At 41.6% G+C, this 21,052-nt stretch overlaps 1 protein-coding gene across 1 annotated transcript in view; it reads right to left on the reverse strand.

The window, feature by feature from the left end:
• Window positions 1-10,121, reverse strand: part of NINJ2 (ninjurin 2) — a 94,629-nt gene extending 84,508 nt beyond the window's left edge. Inside the window, exon 1 of the mRNA XM_032349181.1 lies at window positions 9,983-10,121. The gene's annotated coding sequence lies outside the window, so the exon portion shown is untranslated. The remainder of the gene's footprint in view (window positions 1-9,982) is intronic.
• Between the last annotated feature and the right edge of the window lie 10,931 nt (window positions 10,122-21,052).

The following is a 21,052-nucleotide window of genomic DNA, read 5'->3' on the forward strand; positions in this document are numbered from 1 at the left end:
ATTAAATTTTGTATGAATATCATCCTTATAAGCCTGGCTGGATGGCCCTTCTGAGTCTTTCTCTTGAACTCCTTTATTTCAGCCCAGAACCTCTAGTCTGGGCCTACGTAATTCTGCCAAAGGTGAGTTCTAGAGGTCGGTAAAAGGCATTCAGCTATGTAGATTTTCTGTGCTGCAAAAAGGAACTTAAATACGAAGTTTGGTTCTTGGAGGAGGAAGGGTTAGGCAAAGTAGGGATAAAATGCATGGGTGTTCACAGAAGCCTCAAGGTGGGCCACAGAACAAAAAGGCTCTGATTGGGAGACACAGAAGGGGAAGAGAAAGTGCAGAAGGGAAAAATCAACTCAATGAGCATCGGGCAGCGGGAGCTGTAGCTTGAGCTACTGTGAACGGGACATGAGAAGACCTTTTCAGTGGGAGTCTGTCAAAGAGATCTTTAATCCTGTGAACTTTGAAATGCACCAGCTGAATTATCCTGTACATTTAGATCCTCTTTTCCTCACACCGTTCACCTTTGGAAACCCCTACAGAGAGTAGCTGGGGAAAATCAAAAGGAGCAAAACTCCAGCACACCTCAGGTTTGCTTTGTGAGCAAATAGCCCTACTGAAAAAAGGTTTTGTGCTAAATGCTCTCTGTTGCTCCGCTGAGACCAGTTCCTGCCCCTTCCCCCACCCCCAATGCCTCTTACATTTAGAATCTGCACAACAGTATCGATACCGCTATTTCCTATATAGCTAGCCTATAACCCCTTCCAGAACAGGCGTGGGGGCTTGTCCTTCTGAACCTCCATGGCAGTCAGCCCATGCCCATGAGCACAGAGAGGGTGACCCTGGGCTTCAGAGGGGGCCCTCTCTGCAAAGTGTGCTTGCTTCTGGGCTCCCCAAACGCAGTCAGATGCCCAAAGAGATTCTTGTTAGAAAAAATTGGGTAACTCAGACCCACGTCAGTGGGGCTCAGAACTGGAAGTGCAATTTCCTGAGCCCTTGTCATAACGTGACATCGACCGCTCTGTGATCTTCAATGACTCACTTCCTACCTGTTACCTTGGTTTCACTCATCTGCAAAATGGGGAGAACGGTTTTCTAGAGGAACATGTATTTGCTTTTTTTCTGATTAAAGTAGTATGCGTTCATTATGAAAAATGCAGAGTATACAGAAGAATCAAGGAAGAAATAAAAAGAACCTGTAAGACCCCCACAGGTTAACGCTCTTAACATTTTGCTTTATTGCTTTTCAATCTCTTGTGTGTGTGTGTGTGTGCGTGTGCGCATGCCTGTGCATGTGCGTGTGTGTGTGTGTTTTCCCAGAACCAGCCTCATAATTTGCAGGGCCCACTGTAAAATGAAAATGTTGCTCCCCTTGTTCAAAAGTTATGATGAATTTTAAGGAGGCAACAGCTGAGCATTCAGGCAAAGCACAGACCCCTTCCAAAGCCCAGGCACGCAATTTGCTTTACACCCTGTGTGACTACACAGTCATACAACTGTAGAGCTGGCTCGTTCGGCTTTCTCCTCAAAGTAGTAATCAAATCATTTATATATGAGTGCTTTCCATGTGTCAGGTGTTTTAGTTGAATTAGTTCTAATTTAATTCAGCTTTCCTAAAATAAATGTAATTCTGCCCCCGCAAATCTGGCAGATAAGGCTCACTGAACTTACATAGCCAGCCAGTAGTGGAAATCATACTCACACCTTAGTCCTTCTGATTGTAACCCTTGCTTTCTCCAACTACAGTGTACTGCTTCTGGTACTAACATAAAGTAGTAAAAAAGTTTTTAATAAACTGAGATGATAATATATATAAAATCTTATATTGCATTATTTCCCATTTTATAACACGAGTGCCTTTTTCTCCTTCTGCATCTTATCTATTTGGGGTGCTGTAAGAAAACACCACGGACTGGGTAGCTTCTGAACAAAAGAAATTTATTGCTCATGGTTGTGGAGGCAGGAAGTCTGAGATCAGGATGTCAGCAGGGTTGGGTTAGGGCCTTTCTTCTGGGCCACAGAGTTCTCTTTGTATCCTCTCATGGCAGAAGGGGCTAGGGAGCTTTGTGCTTTTTTTTTTTTTCCCCAAGATTTTATTTATTTACTTGACAGACAGAGATCACAAGTAGGCAAAGAGGCAGGCAGAGAGAGGAGAAAGCCGGCTCCCCACTGAGCAGAGAGCCTGACGCAGGGCCCAATCCCAAGACCCTGAGACCATGACCCAAGCTGAAGGCAGAGGCTCTAACCCACTGAGTCACCCAGGTGCCCCAAGCGTTGTGCTTTTATAAGAGCACTAATGGCATCCAGAAGGGCTCCATCCTCATGAACTCATCACCCCTCAAAGGCCCCATCTACTAATACCATCACCTTTGGGGGTTAGGATTTCAACCTATGAATTTGGCAGGGGACACAAACTTTCAGATCATAGACTTAACATTAAACAGAGAAGAAGAATAGTGGCTACTCATAAGAAATAGTGAAGTTCCAGATGGCAAAGCACTAAGAATAATTCCATTGCAGGATTATATTAAATATAAAGCACCAATGGGCCAAAGCAGAAACATGTGGCTATAGAGACTTAACCCATATTCCCCCATCAGATAAATGGAATATGAACACCTTACTTCCCTGCTCTGAATGTCCTCCACCTTAAAGATGATTTCTTTGCATATTTCAACCTCCCTCTTAGACACACACACACACACACACACACACACTCAAATATCCCTATAGGGAGTATGTACTCACCCTCTCCCCCCTCAACAATCACTGAACTACATGTCTGAGCTCAATATTAACAACCGTACTATATATCACTCTGTGGTCCGGAAAATTTATTTAATCTCAATATGTCTCAGTAGCCACATCTATAACTCAGGGATCAAGAGCTCCTTTGACAGTGTAGTGAAGAAAAGGCATACTAGGTAGGTCTTTCTCAGAGCCAGCGATTTCCAAACCAAGAGCTAAGCTTAGGTTCCACAAATTAGAATTTCTTAGGAGGTCCTGATTCCTCCATGAAAACTTCCATCATGTGTGTGGTCACTGGGGTCAGGAACTGGGGAAGGAGTAAGGCCTATCACTGTACACACTTCCCCTCACATATGAACCGTGGTTAAAGGAAGACCATGTGCGGGCCCCTCTGAACTTGGCTGAGCCGCCATTTTCCTTCCTCACTCCATTCTGTTTCCCACTCCACCACCAGTATTTTGTCTCTACATTCCTTGGTCAAAGTATTTGGCCACTTCCTCTCCCTGATCCTAGATAAGCCTAGCACTTTCAAATTTACTCTGAAAAGCTTGCAGATAGGAAAGACCCTTAAACTTTTCTGCCTTTGATGTCTCCCCCAACTTGAGATGAACGCCTACGTGAGAAACTGAGAATCCTTGTAATCACAGTGGGTTACATTTTGGTTTTGGTTCTCATTATGATTTTTCAATTATTAATATAGTATAATTCTATTATAGAATATTTAGGCACTAGGGAGAAGGGGGGAAATACCATAATTAACTTCATGATCTTAATACATTCCTGCACACAGGCTATTTTAATAATGATGATGTTTTAGAAAAAATTTGACTCTCCATTTACTCCTATAATTATTACACTATTTTTGCATTTAGAACATGTTTTAAATTAGTGTTCTCTTTTCAAGACACTACAGCCAATTCAGGAGCACAGGGCATTGTGCTCCTGAATTGACTGTTCTGTCTTGGTCTGTCAGAAAGTAACCACAAATCCAGTTTTGTTTAAAGGACTGGTCAACTTATTTTAAACAGATCTGTTGCCCCCTAGGTAAAGGAAGTCCTCTTTGAGGATACCATTTGGACTGGCTGATTTGGGGGTAACAATAACTGTGTTTACCCAAACACAGCCTTGTCCAGATCTCACCATTGAAAAGTTCTTGGCCATTCAGGCTAACTCAGAATATGTCTTTTGTTCAGGGAAGAGGTTACTTAGGGGTAGAGGACTATATAAAATGCATCTATATATTGAGTAGAACTCTTCCTAACTTGGTTTAAAATTTCCCAGGTTTGGGTATATATTACATTTTTATCGAGGCATGACATAGATACACAAAATGATAGAGATAGAAATAACATTGGAGGTGGTGGTTGAGGGGGTTGGGGGGTGGGGAGATGTAGGTAGAAGATATACCAGGATTATCTGGATTACATAGGGCAACATATGTAACAAGATGATAGACTCAAAATGTATAGAGAACTACTATAAATGAACAGGAAAAACACAAACAACCCAGAAAGTAAACAGACAAAGAATTTCAAGAGATAATAACAGAAAAAGAAAGGAAGTTGCTGGGGCACCTGGGTGGCTCAGGCAGTTAAGCCTCTGCCTTTGGCTCAGGTCATGATCCCAGGATCCTGGGATCAAGCCCCATGTTAGGCTCTCTGCTCAGCTGGGAGTCTGCTTCTCCCTCCCACTCTCCCTGTGTTTTTGTTCTCTCTCTAGCTCTCAAATAAACAAAATCTTAAAAAAAAAAAAAAGAAAAAAAGAAAGAAAGTCAGTTGCTACCTATGAAAAAACCAGTCCATTTCACTGATAATCAGGGACATGTGACTTAAGACAAAAATAAGATACTATTTCACACCCATGGATTGGCCAAAAGTAAAACATTTGACAATAACAAGTGCTGGTGAAGATGTAGGGAAAAGAGAACTCTCATACACATCTGATGGAAATTTCAAGGTATGTTTTGGAGAGTAATTTGGTAATACCTAGAGAAATTGAAAATGTCCATATTTTATTTATTTTTAAAAATTTTTAAAAAGATTTTATTCATTCATTTGACAGAGAGAGAGACAGCGAGAGAGGCAACACAAGCAGGGGAGTGGGAGAGGGAGAAGCAGGCTTCCTGCTGAGCAGGGAGCTTGATGTGGGGCCCAGGGTCCCAGGATCATGACCTGAGGTGAAGGCAGACCCCCAATGATTGAGCCACCCAGGTGTCCCCAAAATGTCCATATTTTAAAACCTTGTGATCTACTTCTAGGTTATACTCCAAGCATCCTTTCTCAAATGAGAACCTTCATCTGAACTACAAAACACAGATAATTATTTGAGTAACAATTTTACCAACTCTCCCAAGGACAGTACATTACTAGTATCATTCTAGATGCAGAAGAGAAAAGTTAATTTGTTATATACTGTGTACGCATTATGACATTGGAATTTATCTCGTTAAATCCAATTGAGAAAGATTGACAAGGAATCTCTCAGACATATTTACAATACCACACTACCAATAACAATAAAAAATTGGATATAGTTTCTTTATGTGTATAGGAATGGATAAATAAACCTCAGCATATTTACAGTACAGAGTTCTATGCAGCAGTTCAAATAAATGAACCAGGTATATGATTCATCTTAGATAAATCTTGGGGGGAAAAGTGGATTTAAAAAATTGTAGGACATTATAAAAGGATAATTTCTTTAAAAAATAATTCATAAAATGCACAAACTAATACTATGTATTATTTATAAGTGCTCATTTCATAGTAAAAATACAAAATTAAGTTCCAAATATGCACCAAACTCATGAGAGTGGCCACCTCTGAGTAGAGAGGGAAATCGATCTGGGGAAAGAAGCATAGGGAACTACAATAGTCATTGCGTCTGTTCATGAAAGTTCTGGCGTTCCTACCATGCACATGGTAGGATGTACTTCCTTCCATTCTTTGAAATGGGCGTGACCAATAAAATGTGAGTAGTGTTACTTGTATGTGGAAGATTTAAGAACCAAATGTAGAATTTGCTTTGTTCTTTTCCTTATGCTAAAGCGACCAGCGATTTTTCAGTTTTCATTGTTTCAGGCTACTTCCTTATCTGGGGTCCTGGAGTGAGAACAATGCAGAGCAGAGTTTCCAAATGACCCACAGCAAACCTGAGGCACAGTTGAGAAATAAAGCTTTGTTGTTCTCAGTCACTAAAAGTGTGGGATTGTATGTTACTGCAATATAGCTTAGCCCATCCTAACTGGTACAGGGATTTCATCTTTACCTATAATGTTTTATTCCTTCTTTTTACGTTTAAGGTCTAAAGACCATATAACTAAACGTTAACAGCTATTCACTTTGAGTCTGAGTATGTGCTGCTTGTGTGCTCACTTTCTCATATGGATGAATAAAATCTTTAAAACACTGTATTTATCAAAAAAAAAAACACTGTATTTATCTATTTGAGAGAGAGAGAGCAAAAGAACGAGAGAGCACAAGCGGGGGCATGGCAGAGAGAGGGGGAGATGCAGACTCCCCACCGAGCAGGGATCCTGATGTGGGGCTGGATCCCAGGACTCTAGGACAATGACCTGAGCTGAAAGCAGATGCTTAACCAACTGAACAACCCTGGCTTCTATGAATAAAATCTTAAAAAGGAAGGAAGGAAGGAAGGAAGGACTCCAGACGAATTTGATACTGCTTCCCTACCTCTTCTCTGATGTATAAGGCTATTTCTTCCTTTTATAGGAAGGAAAACTGAGGCCTAGAAATAATAGGTATCTTGCTCTTCACAGAGTTATCAACAATAGCCAAATTATGGAAAGAGCCCAAATGTCCACTGAATGATGATAGATAAAGAAAATGTGGTGTGGGGCGCCTCGGTGTCTCAGTGGGTTAAGCTTCTGCCTTTGGCTTAGGTCATGATCTCAGGGTCCTGTGATTGAGTCCTTCGTTGGGCCCTCTGCTCACCGGGGAGCCTGTTTTCCCCTCTCTCTCTACCTACTTGTGGTTTTTCTCTGTGTGTCAAATAAATAAATAAAATCTTAAAAAAAAAAAAAATTCTCTCTCTCCCTCTGTGCCACAACCCATCTCTGTGCTCTCTTTAAAAAAAAAGAAAGAAAGAAAGAAAGAAAATATGGTGTGTGTGTGTGTGTGTGTGTGTGTGTGTGTGTGTGTATGGAATATTACTCAACCATTAAAAAGAATCAAATCTTGCTATTTACAAATGACATGGATGGAGCTAGAGAGTATTATCCTAAGTGAAATTAGTCAGTCAGAGAAAGACAAATACCATATGATTTCACTTATTTGTATAATTTAAGAAACAAAACAGATGAACATTGTGGGGCAGGGGGAAAGAAGAACTTAACTATGGAGAACATACTCAAGGAGGGGGTGGGGTGGGTTGGGACATGGGTTAAATGGGTGAGGAGGGTTAAGGAGGGCATTTATTGTGATGAGCACTGGGTGTTTTGTGTAAGTGTTGAATCCCTAAATCCTATACCTGAAACTAAGATTACACTGTATGTTAACTGGAATTTAAATTAAAAACTTGAAATTAAAAAAAAAAAGACCAATCTAATGCCAAAGCCATTAGGTCTTGCTAAAAATAATCTTTACTCCAATCCAAACCTCAAATCTCTAATCCAACTCAAATCTTCATAGTCCCATGAAGGTTTTCTGCATTTATTATAAAGCTACTATCCACAACAACACCTATTAGATTGTATTATAGCCCCTAAAATAAGTTCCTAAATGAGAAAAAGAATTTTCTTAAAAAGATTTATTTATTTATTTGACAGAGCGATCACAAGTAGGGAGAGAGGCAGGCAGAGAGAGAGAGACAGAGAGAGAGGAGGAAGCAGGCTCCCTGCTGAGCAGAGAGCCCGATGCGGGGCTGGATGCAGGGCTCCATCCCAGGACCCTGTGATCATGACCTGAGCCGAAGGCAGAGGCTTTAACCCACTGAGCCACCCAGGCGCCCCGAGAAAAAGAATTTTTAAAAAATAGTTCCAGGAAAATCTTTTTCTATTGTGAATAATTGGTAGGCAACCACTGTTCTTTTTAACTAGTTTTTCCTTTTCACTATGGTTGCCAGGAAACTCAGAGACAAATGTGTCCTCAGTATGCATGGTCACCTTCCTGGTGTTTTAAAGTAAGCCTTCCTCTTACTTCAAAACTATCCTGATACTAACTTTATTGTATGTATATCCTTTGTTTAAGCTATCTCAAACCTCTTCAGAAAAAAAAAAAAAGTGATTAAAGCATGAATCTTCGGGGTGCCTGTGTGACTCAGTTGGTTGAGCTTCTGCCTACGGCTCTGGTCATGATCCCTGGGTCCTGGGATCGAGCCCCATATTGGGCTCCCTGCTCAGTTGGAAGACTGCTTCTCCCTCTCCCTCTGCTGGTCCCCCTGCTTATACTCTCTTTCTCTCTGTCTGTCAAATACATAAATAAAATCTTTGTTTTTTATCAAAATTTTGTAAAGATTTATTTATTTGAGAGACAGAATGTGAACGAGTTGGGGAGAGGAAAAGGGACAGAATCTTCAAGCTGGCTAACCACTAAGCAGGGAGCCAGACGAGGGGCCAGATCCCATGACCCATGAGATCACAACGTAAGCTAAAACCAAGAGTCAGACGATTAACCAACTGAGCCACCCAGGCACCCTAAATAAAATCTTTAAAAAATATTTTATTAAAAACATTTTTTTAAAAAAGATTTTTTTCCTAAAAAAAAAAAGGCAACAATCTTCTCTTTGTCAGATTGCCTCCTTTATAGGCTCTTTCTTTTAACTGTGCTTTATTTCTTCTACAGCAAGGGAACCCCAACTGCAGGAGAAGTCTGTTCACCAATCCTTAGCAAGACCACTATGCTAAGTAAAAGCCCAATATAACCAAGATGAGTCTATCACCTCAGATTAGTTCTGGTCTCTCACTTGGGTATAATAAGGGGGTTCTCTCTATGGATAGATATTTTTGGGTCTACTTCATATTTCTTAAGCAGATGTTTTTACTACTATCTCTTCCTTTCCTTCCCAACAGTATTTTTTTTCTAAGATTTTATTTATTTATTTGACAGATCACAAGTAGGCAGAGAGGCAGGCAGAGAGAGAGGAAGGGAAGCAGGCTCCCTGTTGAGCAGAGAGCCCCACAAGGGGCTCGATCCCAGGACCCTGAGATCATGACCTGAGCTGAAGGCAGAGGCTTTAACCCACTGAGCAACCCAGGTGCCCCCTCACACAGTATTTTATAACAAACATCCAAATGGGAAACACAGAATCAAGATAATTCAAAGGGCTCAGTAAGACACCTAACCCGTCAATGTAAGCAATCAGCAGTCACTGCATTAGTAGTGACAAATAGCCTAGTGCCAGGAGACAGGGTACCTCACTTCTATTTCTAGGACTGTGATTCTCTCATTGTGTGACTTGGCTGCAGTAGGATTTGGCTTCATTCCTATATAATTCTAATTCTAACTTTCTCCCAGGATTTTATCTTAAAAAATTAAGAATAATTGCTTTCTTATATTACTTGAAGTTCTCAAAACAAATTTTTTTTTTAAAGATTTTATTTATTTATTTGACAGACAGAGATCACAAGTAGGCAGAGAGAGGGGGGGAAGCAGGCTCCCTGCTGAGCAGAGAGTCTGATGCAGGGCTCGATCCCAGAACCCTGGGATCATGACCTGAGCCGAAGGCAGAGGCTTTACCCCACTGAGCCACCCAGGTGCCCCTAAGTTCTCAAAATCTAAAAAATGATTCACATTTCAGAAAGAACCAAGGAAACAAAGAGTTAAAATATGACACATGAGCAAGCACATGATCAAAGACAGGCTGTGGAGGAAATCAGTTCCTCAGGGCATGTAATGGCTTGTGATACAGGAATGAAATCTCAGTCTCCAGGGTGGGACAAGGGTGATGTGGGGGCAGAATAATTTCAGAAATGGTTATTTTTCAGCATTCCAAGAGCAGCTTGATTTTATAACTGAGAGGAATTAGTGGAGTAGAATTCATGCTGGTAGTATCAACGAAGGCCCTGTTTCTAAGCTAGTCCTCTGAAGAAAACGATCTTAAGAATTGCTAAGTAGGTATACCTAAAGGTCGATCTAGAAAAGTAAGTATTCTCTGCATCTCTGCTGGAGAGCTGTAATGCACATAGGGCGTTAAAGGTTGACAAGTCCTACAGAAAAGCTGTTCTATTTTTTCAACACTGGATTCATTGTACAGATCTTACTTGAGCACAGAACACTCTGGCACTTACCCTTTCCATGTCAGGTGGGGAATGCTGTGTGAAGGCAATATCTTGGCCGCTTGCTGTGTGGCCTGTCAGTGTTGCTGAGTAACAGGGCCAGGCCTGTTGAGGTCTTGATTCCTCCACTTGAAGACTGAGGAAGACAACACTTGTCCACATTTAACAGGGAGAAGTTAGATAATGTCCGTGAGGGCTTTGAACACCCTGGAAACTAGGTTCTATAAAAACAATACCATTATCTCAGCCACATCAGCTCAAAAGGATAATAAGTCAGACCATTAGATACAACAAATCTGGACCCAGCCCATGCTCCACACTTAGCTTTCCTTCCTGGTCTCTGAAGGGATTTATAGAAATTCCATGCACTTCAACAAGCAAACTTATTTCATGCTGGTGCCTGTTTCAAATACTTATGGAGAAGAGAAGAAGGGGGGAATAAAGAGGGGCAGACAAAGTCGAGAAGTAGAGGGTATGGCAACGGCGAGAAGACTAACATCTGTTGAGTACTTCCCCCGTGCTGGGTATTGTGCTATGCAGTTGAAACCAACTATATTTAAACTCATCCCATTCAAGCCACAGCAAAATCCTAATGAAGACAAATTCATTATGACAAAACTGAAGTTTAGAAAGATTAAGTGACTCGTCCAAGGTCATACAGGTATTACGCAGCAGAGCTAAATAAGACCTGAAAAAGACTTTTCTGATTCCAGAGCCCATGCTCCAGTGATGTCCCCTAAAGTGGTGCACGTAGGATGATCATGGGCACTGAGAGATGTTTTGTTTTGCAATGGTTTTACATTTTAATGTATATTAGAAAAATATAATATCGTAGCAAACCCATGGTATCCTTAATGAATATTATAGGTAAGGAAGAGCCAAAAAGTTTAAGTTACATTTTTTAAAAATATTAAGGAAATTATAGGTGGTATTTGGAAATGTCAGAAATCATAAAGGTAGTGTTCTAGTGACTGAAGTTGGACAATCTCTGCATTATCCCCTTCTACCTCCCAACGGAGACATTAAAGGCAAAAAGCCAAAGACCAGTTGGATTCACTGTAACAGGGCTTCGAGCTTGTTTCTGTCTCCACCCAAACATAAGTGTCCTGGAAGTTCTTCAGAAGGAAGTGCATGAGAGGAAATGAAGTTCTGTGAATGCGGAAGGATGGCAACAGTTGTTGTGTTTACCTGGATGGGGATGGGGGTGGGGTCAAGGAAAATATCTATGATTGTGAGATCTGAATCACAGAAAATCGCACACTGACAAGTACTGCCTCCTACAGAGAAGGAAACAACGCCTGCGAATCCTTGGCAACCCTCTCCCTGACCTCCCAACAATGTGCAGGTGCCTGGCGTATCTCCCAACTACATGCAGTTGAGTCTATGAAGAAGCCTTTAGTTCAGAGTTTTTGGTTGCAAAAGAAACATACTCAACTGGTTCAAACCAAGGGGAAAAAGAGGAAGAAATACAAGCAAAGGGGGTTTGGTGGATTTACTGGGTTTCTTAGAGACCACAAAAAAGTTGAACCAGGAGTATGGAGCAGGACCCAGGATTGCTGTCTGTTTCTTTGAGGTCTCATCCCTGCTTCTTTGAGATTTTCCTTCATCCCTCCTCTCTCAGAGCATCATCAGACCATCTGGGCTCTAGCCTTATATCCTTAGCGATTCTGGCTCCTAAAGGACAAACACCAGTGATTCTAAGTCTTAATTACAAATTGCCGCAAGAAGGACACCTGGATGGCTCTGTTGATTGGTTAAGCATCTGCCTTTAGCTCAGATCATGATCTTAGGATCCTGGGATTGAGCTCTGCTTTGGGTTCTCAGCTCAGCAGCGAGTCTGCTTCTCCCTCTCCCTCTGTGATCTCTTTCGATTTCTTTCTCTCTCTCTCTCTAAAATAAATTTAAAAAATCTTTAAAAAATTGTTATATGAGAACAAGATCGGCTTAGTCTGAGTCAGGAATTCATTGCTGTCCAGTGTGTCCAGTGTATTCATGGCTGCCAAGGTCTAAGGGGCTCTTCTGAAATCCAGCATCTCCACACTAATTGCTATTGGGTTCTGTGAATTCTAATAGACAGGACCTGGGTCAACTTCCATGAAATTATATTTCCTGTAGTCCCCATATTTGCTGATTTTTCAGTTCAGCTAGTTCTATTTTGATACTTGGTGTTTCCAATGAGAGGATTTCCTGTATCAGTAGCAATGTTTCTTTCATTGTACCAACTCTGGTTTCCTTGAGGCTTGAGGGTGACGGCCACTCACAGGGTGATAAAGCTATAATCATCTGGGATATAAAGAAAAAGAGTTAAGGAGCTGGGGAATCAGTGATGGGTATAGAGTACCCACTGGCACTGTGCAAAGAGTTCTGAACGTGTTGAGTGATGATGATTATGATTATGGTAATAGTAAGGGTGACAAAAGAAATTAGAAGCATGAACCTCATGGAAAGACGTAAGAATATGGATAGAAGAGAAGAAGCACAAATAGATATTATCATGTAGTAAAGAAGACTTCTGAACTAAAGACTCATAGACTTGGCTCTGTTCTTTAACTAGGTGAGCAATCTCAGACTAATGACTTAGCTAGTTTGGATTCTCATCTATAAAAATTGGGATGGCCCTCTAAGTCAGAAATTTCTATGGCCCTATTTCTATAGACCTATTTCTATGGTCTATAATTCTATACTGGAGGAGAAAAAAAAATCTCAGAGTAAATGGGGTGATTAGAGCCAGATGAAGACCAGAAAGGTCTAGTTGGTTACAGAAGATAAATTTTTAGAAAGAGTTGAAAAGTTTGAACACGGGTTTTGGTAGAAAGGAAAAAGCAAGTTTTGGGGTAATAAGGAAGGCCTAAGATAATGACTTAGGAGTAGGAATGGGAAGTATTATGCCGGAGAAAGAGCCCTGGACCAAATATGATCTGGATAAATCATTTCTCTTTTCTGGGTCCTAGCTTCTTCCAGCTCCATTTTTCAAAGAAGAAAATTGCACGGGAATGGAAATGGCAATGAGGTCTGTCTAGGTGAAACAGAGTCTGAGTTGAGGATTAAAAAAGTTAAGGTAGGTTGGAGTGAGGAAAGCTGAAGAGGGGTGTCTTGAAACCCACACTAAGGAATTTCCCTGACGTAAGACAGAGTAGTTGGTTTTTACCATTAAATTCTCCTTGGTTTTTCCCATTAAAATTCCAGGATTGATGCCCTTTCTTCCTCATCGTAAATGTTGATGAACCCATTGAACATTATCAGTTGCTTAGGGGAAAGGAATCAAGATTGGGACAAACTCTTTTAGGCATTGGCCACAACTGCAGGTCTACGAGATGACTCCAGTAGACCTTAACTACACGAAGATAATGTCACTGGCAGCCAAAGAAGATGAACTACAATTCTAGGGAGGAAGTGAAACAGGCAATTTCAAAGAAAAAAATTCTTCAATATGCAGAATTACAATCTCCTAACACAACAATTTGCTGGGCTCTGTTTTGATTTTAATGACTGCATGACTCAAGATGAAGGTCTGGCAGGTTGAACCACAAGTGGTTCCTCAGCTGTATCTGGGGGGAGTTGGAGGGCTGGTTGGCGGCAGAAAGTCTTTAAGGGATCGTACCAAACCAACTGAGAGGAAACCTTCATGTCTTAGGCTAAAGGGGGAGCAGAACAGAAAGTCTCCGGGTGGAAGTAGAAGATAGAGGTGAAATAGAAGGATGGAATGATTCCAAAGGACTTACTTTTTAAGTAAGTATATCAAAGTACAGGAACTCAGTGAAATAGTCCGGGTTCTCTTTGAGGAACTTTTGTGTGATTTCCCCACTGTGGCTACAATGGGACCAGAGCACCAGCTTTCCTTCAGTAAGAAGGAGACAGAAGAGAGGCGGGAGGGAAGGCAGAGAGATGAAGGACAGAGCATGGTGAAAATGATCATTGTTTTCTCAGATAAAAACCCCAAGCTCTATTCTGTTCTGTTCTAAAGAAAGAAAACTGTCTCTCTGGGATTTTTTTTTTCTTCACCCTTCTTGTCTTATTCGGCCACGAATAATAAAGGGAGCAAAAGAAAAGAATGCTGACCTCTACTGAGGGCCTTTTGTGTGCTAAGCACTTTCTCATCTACTACTGTTTCTTTTAATCTCCACAGTTTTACAGATGAGGAAACTGGGCAGGGGGGGGTACAGAGTATTTAAGTAACTTCATATTTCCCCACAACAAAAGGCAGAAGTGGTATTTGACCCCAGTTCTTCTGACTATCAAACCCTGTCTCGTTCTACACCAATGACAATGGGCCATTAGCTCCCAGAAGGTGGGGGGTGGCAGTAGGGGGCTAGGGAGGTAGACCAGATAATCTGCAAAACTTAGAGCAGTGCCCTCAAACTTGAGGGTGCAGCTGAGTCTCCTGGAGGGTCTTTTAAAACAACAATTTGCTGGTTGCTAGACCTCTTCCAGAGATTCCAATTCCGCAGATTTGGAATGGGGCCCAAGAATTTTCATTTCTAACCAATTCCCAGGAGATGATGCTGCCACCAGTCCATCCAGAGCAGTGCTTGAGAATCATTGGCTTAGAGTTAATACATGTCCAAGAGTAGAAAAGCATCTCCCCTAAGGAACGTGCCAGTGTCATTCTCCTATAGGAGGGCTGACACATCCCAAAGTGGACGTAAAATACAATTCTCCACGTTCTGAAAGCATGTAGCACCATGTGTTCTTGATATCTGATTCCATGGCAAGATTTCGCCAACAAAATGCTCTCATTCACTAATGTGTACAGTTACAGGATGAGTCCTTATGAATTTGTGTATCTGCCAAAATTGATTTGTAACCTCCAAATCAATTCTACCAATGCTTTTTTTTTTTTTTAAAAGTAGTCTCCACACCCAACATGGGGCTTGAACTCATGACCTTGAGATCAAGAGTTGCATGCTCTACTGACTGAGCCAGCCAGGTACCCCCTTTCTCCATGTTTTTGAGTTCACATGTACATATATGTAGAGCTGTGAAAAATTTGAGCTGCCCGAGGCAGCTACATGTTCCCAGCTGGGGTCAAATGACGTAATGTTCCTCCTCATTTCAGCTCTCATTCTGTAAGTAAATGTCCTATTCAAGGTCCATGTAGTGCCATGTTTTTCAGGGTTCTGTACTCTTTGTTGGTGATTTTGCTGTGGTTGTTTTTTTGTTTTTTTTAAGATTTCATTTATTCATTTGACAGATCACAAGTAGGCAGAGAGGCAGGCGGTGGCGGGGGGTGAAGCAGGCTCCCTGCTGAGCAGAGCGCATGATGGGGGCTTGATGCCAGGACCCTGGGATCATGACCTGAGCTGAAGGCAGAGGCTTTAACCCACTGAGCCACCCAGGCACCCTGACTTTGCTGTTTTAAAAGGCTTCTAAGTATAGTGCTAAAGTGCTGTCTAGTGTATCTGAGCGCAGGGAGAATATGACTTGCCTTACAGAGAAAAAATGTGTTAGGTAAGCCTTATTCACACATGAGTTATAGTGGCTATTGGCTATAAGCCCAATGTTAATGAATCAATAATATATACTAGATAAGATGTCTTGAAACACACAGGAATGATCTGTTAGTGCAAATGTTGTGACTAGAAACTTGCAGGAACCGAACCCTGTATTTTCCCTAAGAGTGACATTTCAGTATTCACTAATTCAGCATTCAAAATGACTTCATAGACCATATCTACCATGAAAAATGAGAACTGAGTATATAGTGTAAGGAATCTGAGGTGGTAAGGTGCAGGAAGGAACCATAAAAATCAAGACAAGGAAAAAAAGGAGAAAAACTTGAAAATTGGCTCAAAGACTATGTAAAGCTTGGCAAATGCAAACACAGGTATATGAATTACAGGCAAAATGATGTTGTTTCTCTGGTTATTTCATATGCAGCATATAGAAAAATATTAGTGATGATGGTTATTGTAATATCTCAGCCTTCTCCTCCTCACTCCTTGCAGATAATATATGGTGTTTAAAGAGTGAATTTATGCCCACATCTTCATCAACTCTGTCTTTTGAGAATTGTCAGAACCCTTTGTACTAATTCGAGGCTCCGCGCACGTTCAGTACCCGGGCCTGGGGGAGGAAAGGCAGGGGCCTCACAGCTGCTATTTATCTCACTCCTGTTGTAACCAGAGAACAATGGGTCCTGCTGAGTGAGGGATGAGAATAATACTCCCATTGTTGGCAAAGATGGAGCTCTGAACTTGGGGATCAGGTCCTGCTCCTGCCTTTTGGGTCTGAGTTTTCTCAGGAGCTTAGCCACTTTTCAAAGTTGTGCTGTTATTCGGGAGAGAAATCTAGTATTCAATATAACACGGAATCATAGATACATGAAAAATGCAAATAATTGGCCTAAAACTCAGACCGTACTTAACAAAGAGAACTCTCTTCTCAGAGGTTTGGGTGGAGTTAGCTCTATGTAATCCCACGGTCCTCTGCATCAGCACAGCAGGACTGAGATATCTGGGGAGGAGTGGTCCAGCCACATGGATGAGACGGTGACCGGACGGTCACTGAGTCAGAACAATTAAAGATCATTGTCAGTTAAGTATACAAGGTACTTCTTTTTTATGTTCTAGCTTGAAAAATGTGTGATTTTTTTGTATACCTCATCAGATGTATATAAACACAGATGTATATACACACAGATTCTATGGGCTCTTGGCCATTCTATTATGTTCCTACTAGGTACAGCTTTTCCTCTGGGTTACTTGATGGCTCAGTGTGAAAGGGACTGGAGTGCCTATTTCCTCAACATTATGCTCATTGGTTTATTTTTATTTTTATTTTATTTTAATATTTTATTTTTAAGTAATTTCTACACCCAGCCTGGGGCTCAAACTCACAACCCTGAGATCATGATTTGCATGCTCCACTGCCTGACCCAGCCAGGTGCCCGTATGCTCATGGGTTCAAATTCCATTTTCTCTTACATTTGTTTTGCCCTTAAACACCACTTGATGGAAAGATGCGCTTATACTCCTCTCTCATGTGTTGATCTTGTCTCATCTTTTGCTTGACCTGCTTCATGGCAGGTCAATAGAGTGTACTATGTTTGCATTTGAAATATTCCTACAAGGACAGTTCCTCATAACTGGTCAGGAGGGGGTTGGGACTTGAAAAGTGAGCAGGAGGAAGGTGAAGTATATAGTGGGATGATTGCGAAGAGGGAGTGGGAATTAGAAGCAATTTTGCTGAAAGTAGCATCCTTTAAATATTCAGAGTATTCAGAGAACCAACTTCCCAATCATGTTCTGAAATCGTTTAATTTGTTGCCCTTTTAGTATTCAATTAGACAGCTTTCCCTCATTTTTATTATTTTATTGTTTTTATTATATTTTTATATATTTTTATTATATTTTTGATTTATTTTTATTTTTATTATTTTATTATTTTCTCTGTGTATCCCATTTTGCATCCTCTGGTTCTTCCTGTTATTTTTTTTTACCAGCTCTCTGAATCTCTCAACTTCCTTTCCCACTGTTTCTGTTGGTTCTAAAACCCTTGTCTTCACGCAAAGTTTTTATAAAGTTTTGTGTATCTTTAATAATAGTTACCCACAGAGTACTTATTCTGGACATGACATTATCCCAAGAGCGTGATACACAATAATTCATTTAATTCTTATAGTACCTATATGAGATAGATTCTAGTAGGACCCCGAGTCCCAGGAGGAAACTGAAGCACGGGGAGGTTAAGTAATCTTACTAAGCTCACCTCATGAAAGTATAGGACCAAGGATTCAAACCAGGTATTCTGGGTCTAGAGTCCATGCTCTTAACTACCACACATAGACCCTCTTACAGTAAATGATATACCTTCCATTAGCACCCCACTGCCACATTCTCACTGGTGCCTGTGGCCCATGATCTTCTGTGCTTCTGAAACTTCCCTCAGCAAGCTTTCACAAAAACTACTGTGATGGATATGGTGGTATGCCTCCCAGATCCCCCTTTAAGGACGGACTTATGGCCCCACCTATGGAAAGTGTGGCAGGCAGCTACAGGTTTCAGAGCTTATCTCAACTGCAGAGAGCCTAACTCCTTTGAGCCTGGCTCAAGGTCATGTCCTTCCCAAGGCAGCCCATATCCAAAGACGAAGAAGAGTATAAAGACTGCTGTGTTGGCCAAACATGGAATTACTTGATGAGCCATCTTAGTTCTACACTTCCCCCCCTGGGTTGGGATGAGGCTGTCGTCAGACCTGCGTGGCAGTTCAGCTTCTCCTTCTATTCAATTTTACTTCCTTCCCTTTTCTTCCCCAGTTGCTGATCCCAGAGACGTTCTCTAATAAACTAAGGTTGTTGCCATAGGCCTCAGGCACATAAAAAAGAGTAAAATCTTCACTCTGTGGACTAAAATGAAAGGAAAGAGGCAGACTTATGGAAACTCTAAGAACAAAGAAAACATTGATGATAAATTTTAAAGATTCCAGACTTATCATCTTGCATCACATCTTTTTTTTTTTTTTTTTTTTGAGAGAGAGAGAGAGCACATGTGCACACAAGTGGTGGGGGGAGGGGTGGAGGGAGAAGGAGAATCCTTAGCAGGCTCCACATCTAGAGTGGAGCCCAACATGGGGCTTGAGCCCACAACCCTGAGATCATGACCTGAGTGGAAATCAAGAGTTGGACACTTAGCTAAGGGAGCCCCCCAGGCACTGCTTATCTTGCACCACTTTAGCCCAGTTGCCATTCATCGTTTCTGAGTGATTTTGTTATCCTCTAAGACTTTTATGTAACAATATGGCAATTCCTCAAAAAATTAAAAATGGAATTACCATGTGATCCAGCAATCCTGCTTCTGGATATATATCCAAAAGAAGTGAAAACAGGGTCTCAAAGAGGCATTTATACACCCATGTTCATAGCAGTATTAGTCATGATAGCCCAAACTGATGGATGAATAGATAAACAAAAAAAAAGTATATGCATACAATGGAATATTATTCAGCCTTAGAAAGGAAGGACATTCTGACACATGCTAGGAAAAGGATGAACCTTGAAAACATTATGTAAGCAAAAGAGGCCAATGACAAAAAGACAAATATTGTGTGATTCCACTTAACATGAGGTACCTAGGGTAGTCAAATTCATAGAGACTGAAAGTAGACCGGTGGCTGTCTGGGACTGGAGGTGGGGAGGACACAGGGCAGTTGCTGTTTAAAGGGTAGAGCTGCAGTTTTACAAAATGAAATGAGTTCTGGAGATTACACAACAATGTGAATATACTAAACACTACTGAACTGTACCCTAAAAAATGGCTTAGATAGTAGTGTTTGGAAAAGATTTATTTATTTTAGAGAGAGGAGGGGGGAGGGGCAGAGGGAGAGGAAGTATCTTCCTTTTTTTTTTTTTTTTTTTTTAAAGATTTTATTTATTTGTTTGAGAGAGAGAGAGAGATCACAAGAAGGGGGAGAGGATAAAGGGAGAAGCAGGATTCCCCACTGAGCAGGGAGCCCGATGCAGGACTCATCCCAGGACTCTGGGATCATGACCTGAGCCAAAGGCAGACGCTTAACCAGCTGAGCCACCCAGGCACCCCGGGAGAGAGAATCTTAAGCAGATTCTGTGTTGAGTGTGGAGTGGCCTTGGGGCTCGATCTCACGAACCTGAGATCATGACTTGAGCTGAAACCCAGAGTCCGAGGCTTAACTGACTGCACCACCCTGGTACCCTTAAGATGGTAATTTTTATGATAAATTTTATATCAGTTAAAGAAAACTTTCATGTGGTAAGATGTCAAAATTAAATTTTGGCAAGGGAAAATTGAAGAGAACATTGCTCAGACTTTTCTTGCGTACACAGTTCTCTGAAAATGGTCATAGGTCTGAGATCCTGCAGCGGGAACCTTTGAAGCAGAGAGGTAAATCTTTCCCCACAAGATACAAGCAGAGAAAGACAAAGTCTTGAAGAATCATGGAAAAGAACAAGCAGGAAGTTCTCAGGGGAAATGGTGCCAACTGCAGGGGGGCCCGCCACAAGCTTTGACATGCGGTGGCTGCCAGGACAGGCACTTCTTGGGTCCCACAAAGAAGATCTGAACGCAGAATAAGGAGGAGAGTGGAGAGAGCACGGGGTTCACAGCTCCAAACCAGCTGGATCTGGTTGTACACCACAGCCAAAGGAAACTGCTGGAAAAACCTTTTGTTGTGAATCTCAGAGGACAATCAGAATAGCAGGTACTAAACAGGAAGAACCAGAAAAACAGTTCTTGAGCCCCATTGGGCAGCTCTGGAGAAAAATGCCTGCAAGGAGTCGAAGACTGACTTTTTTTTAAAAAAAAAAGATTATTTATTCATTTATTTATTTATTAGAGAGATTGAGCACAGGCAGACAGAGTGGCAGGCAGAGGCAGAGGGAGAAGCAGGCTCCTTGCTGAGCAAGGAGCCCGATGTGGGACTGGATCCCAGGACGCTGGTATATGACCTGAGCTGAAGGCAGCTGCTTAACCAACTGAGCCACCCAGGCCTCCTGAAGACTGACATTCTGAAAACAAAGGTGGCAGCGCAGGACAGACTGGGTATCAGACAGAGGGTTCTGGCAGCTTCTGGCAGGGGCTGAAGAGACGCTGTGACAGTGCATCAAAGTCTCCCTGGTGCCAGGTGGTTATCTGGCCTTGGTCTTGGCCTTGGCTCATGACAGGGAAAGAGGAGCCAAACAAACAGGTGGAAAGGAAAGCTAAACCTTGTAGGGGTTCGATTTCAGAGTAACACTAGCCCTACCCTGTCTGGCCTGAAACTACTTTTCTCAAAACATTGTCACTACCAGCCCCTGTAGCCATGGGTGTTCTATTTGACACACAGATGAGAATTACCTGTTCTGCACAAAAATGCCCCTTCTTGTCTTTCCCAGAGACCTCTGAAAATTGTTTTTATTGACTTAAGATGGTACAGATTTGCCCTGGATGTTACCCAAGTGGTCCCTTTGAAGAACTCTTTGCATTATTTCCTCCCTCCCTTTTTCCCTCCTTCCTCCCTTCCTTCCTGTACTTTTTTTTTATTATTATGGCAAAGGACATGTAATAGAAAATTCATCATTTTAAGCATTTTAAAGTGTGCAATGCAGTGACACTGATTGCAGTCACAGTGTTG

Source organism: Mustela erminea, chromosome 6 (assembly GCF_009829155.1).
Source record: "Mustela erminea isolate mMusErm1 chromosome 6, mMusErm1.Pri, whole genome shotgun sequence".
In the NCBI taxonomy this organism is placed as follows: Eukaryota; Metazoa; Chordata; class Mammalia; order Carnivora; family Mustelidae; genus Mustela; species Mustela erminea.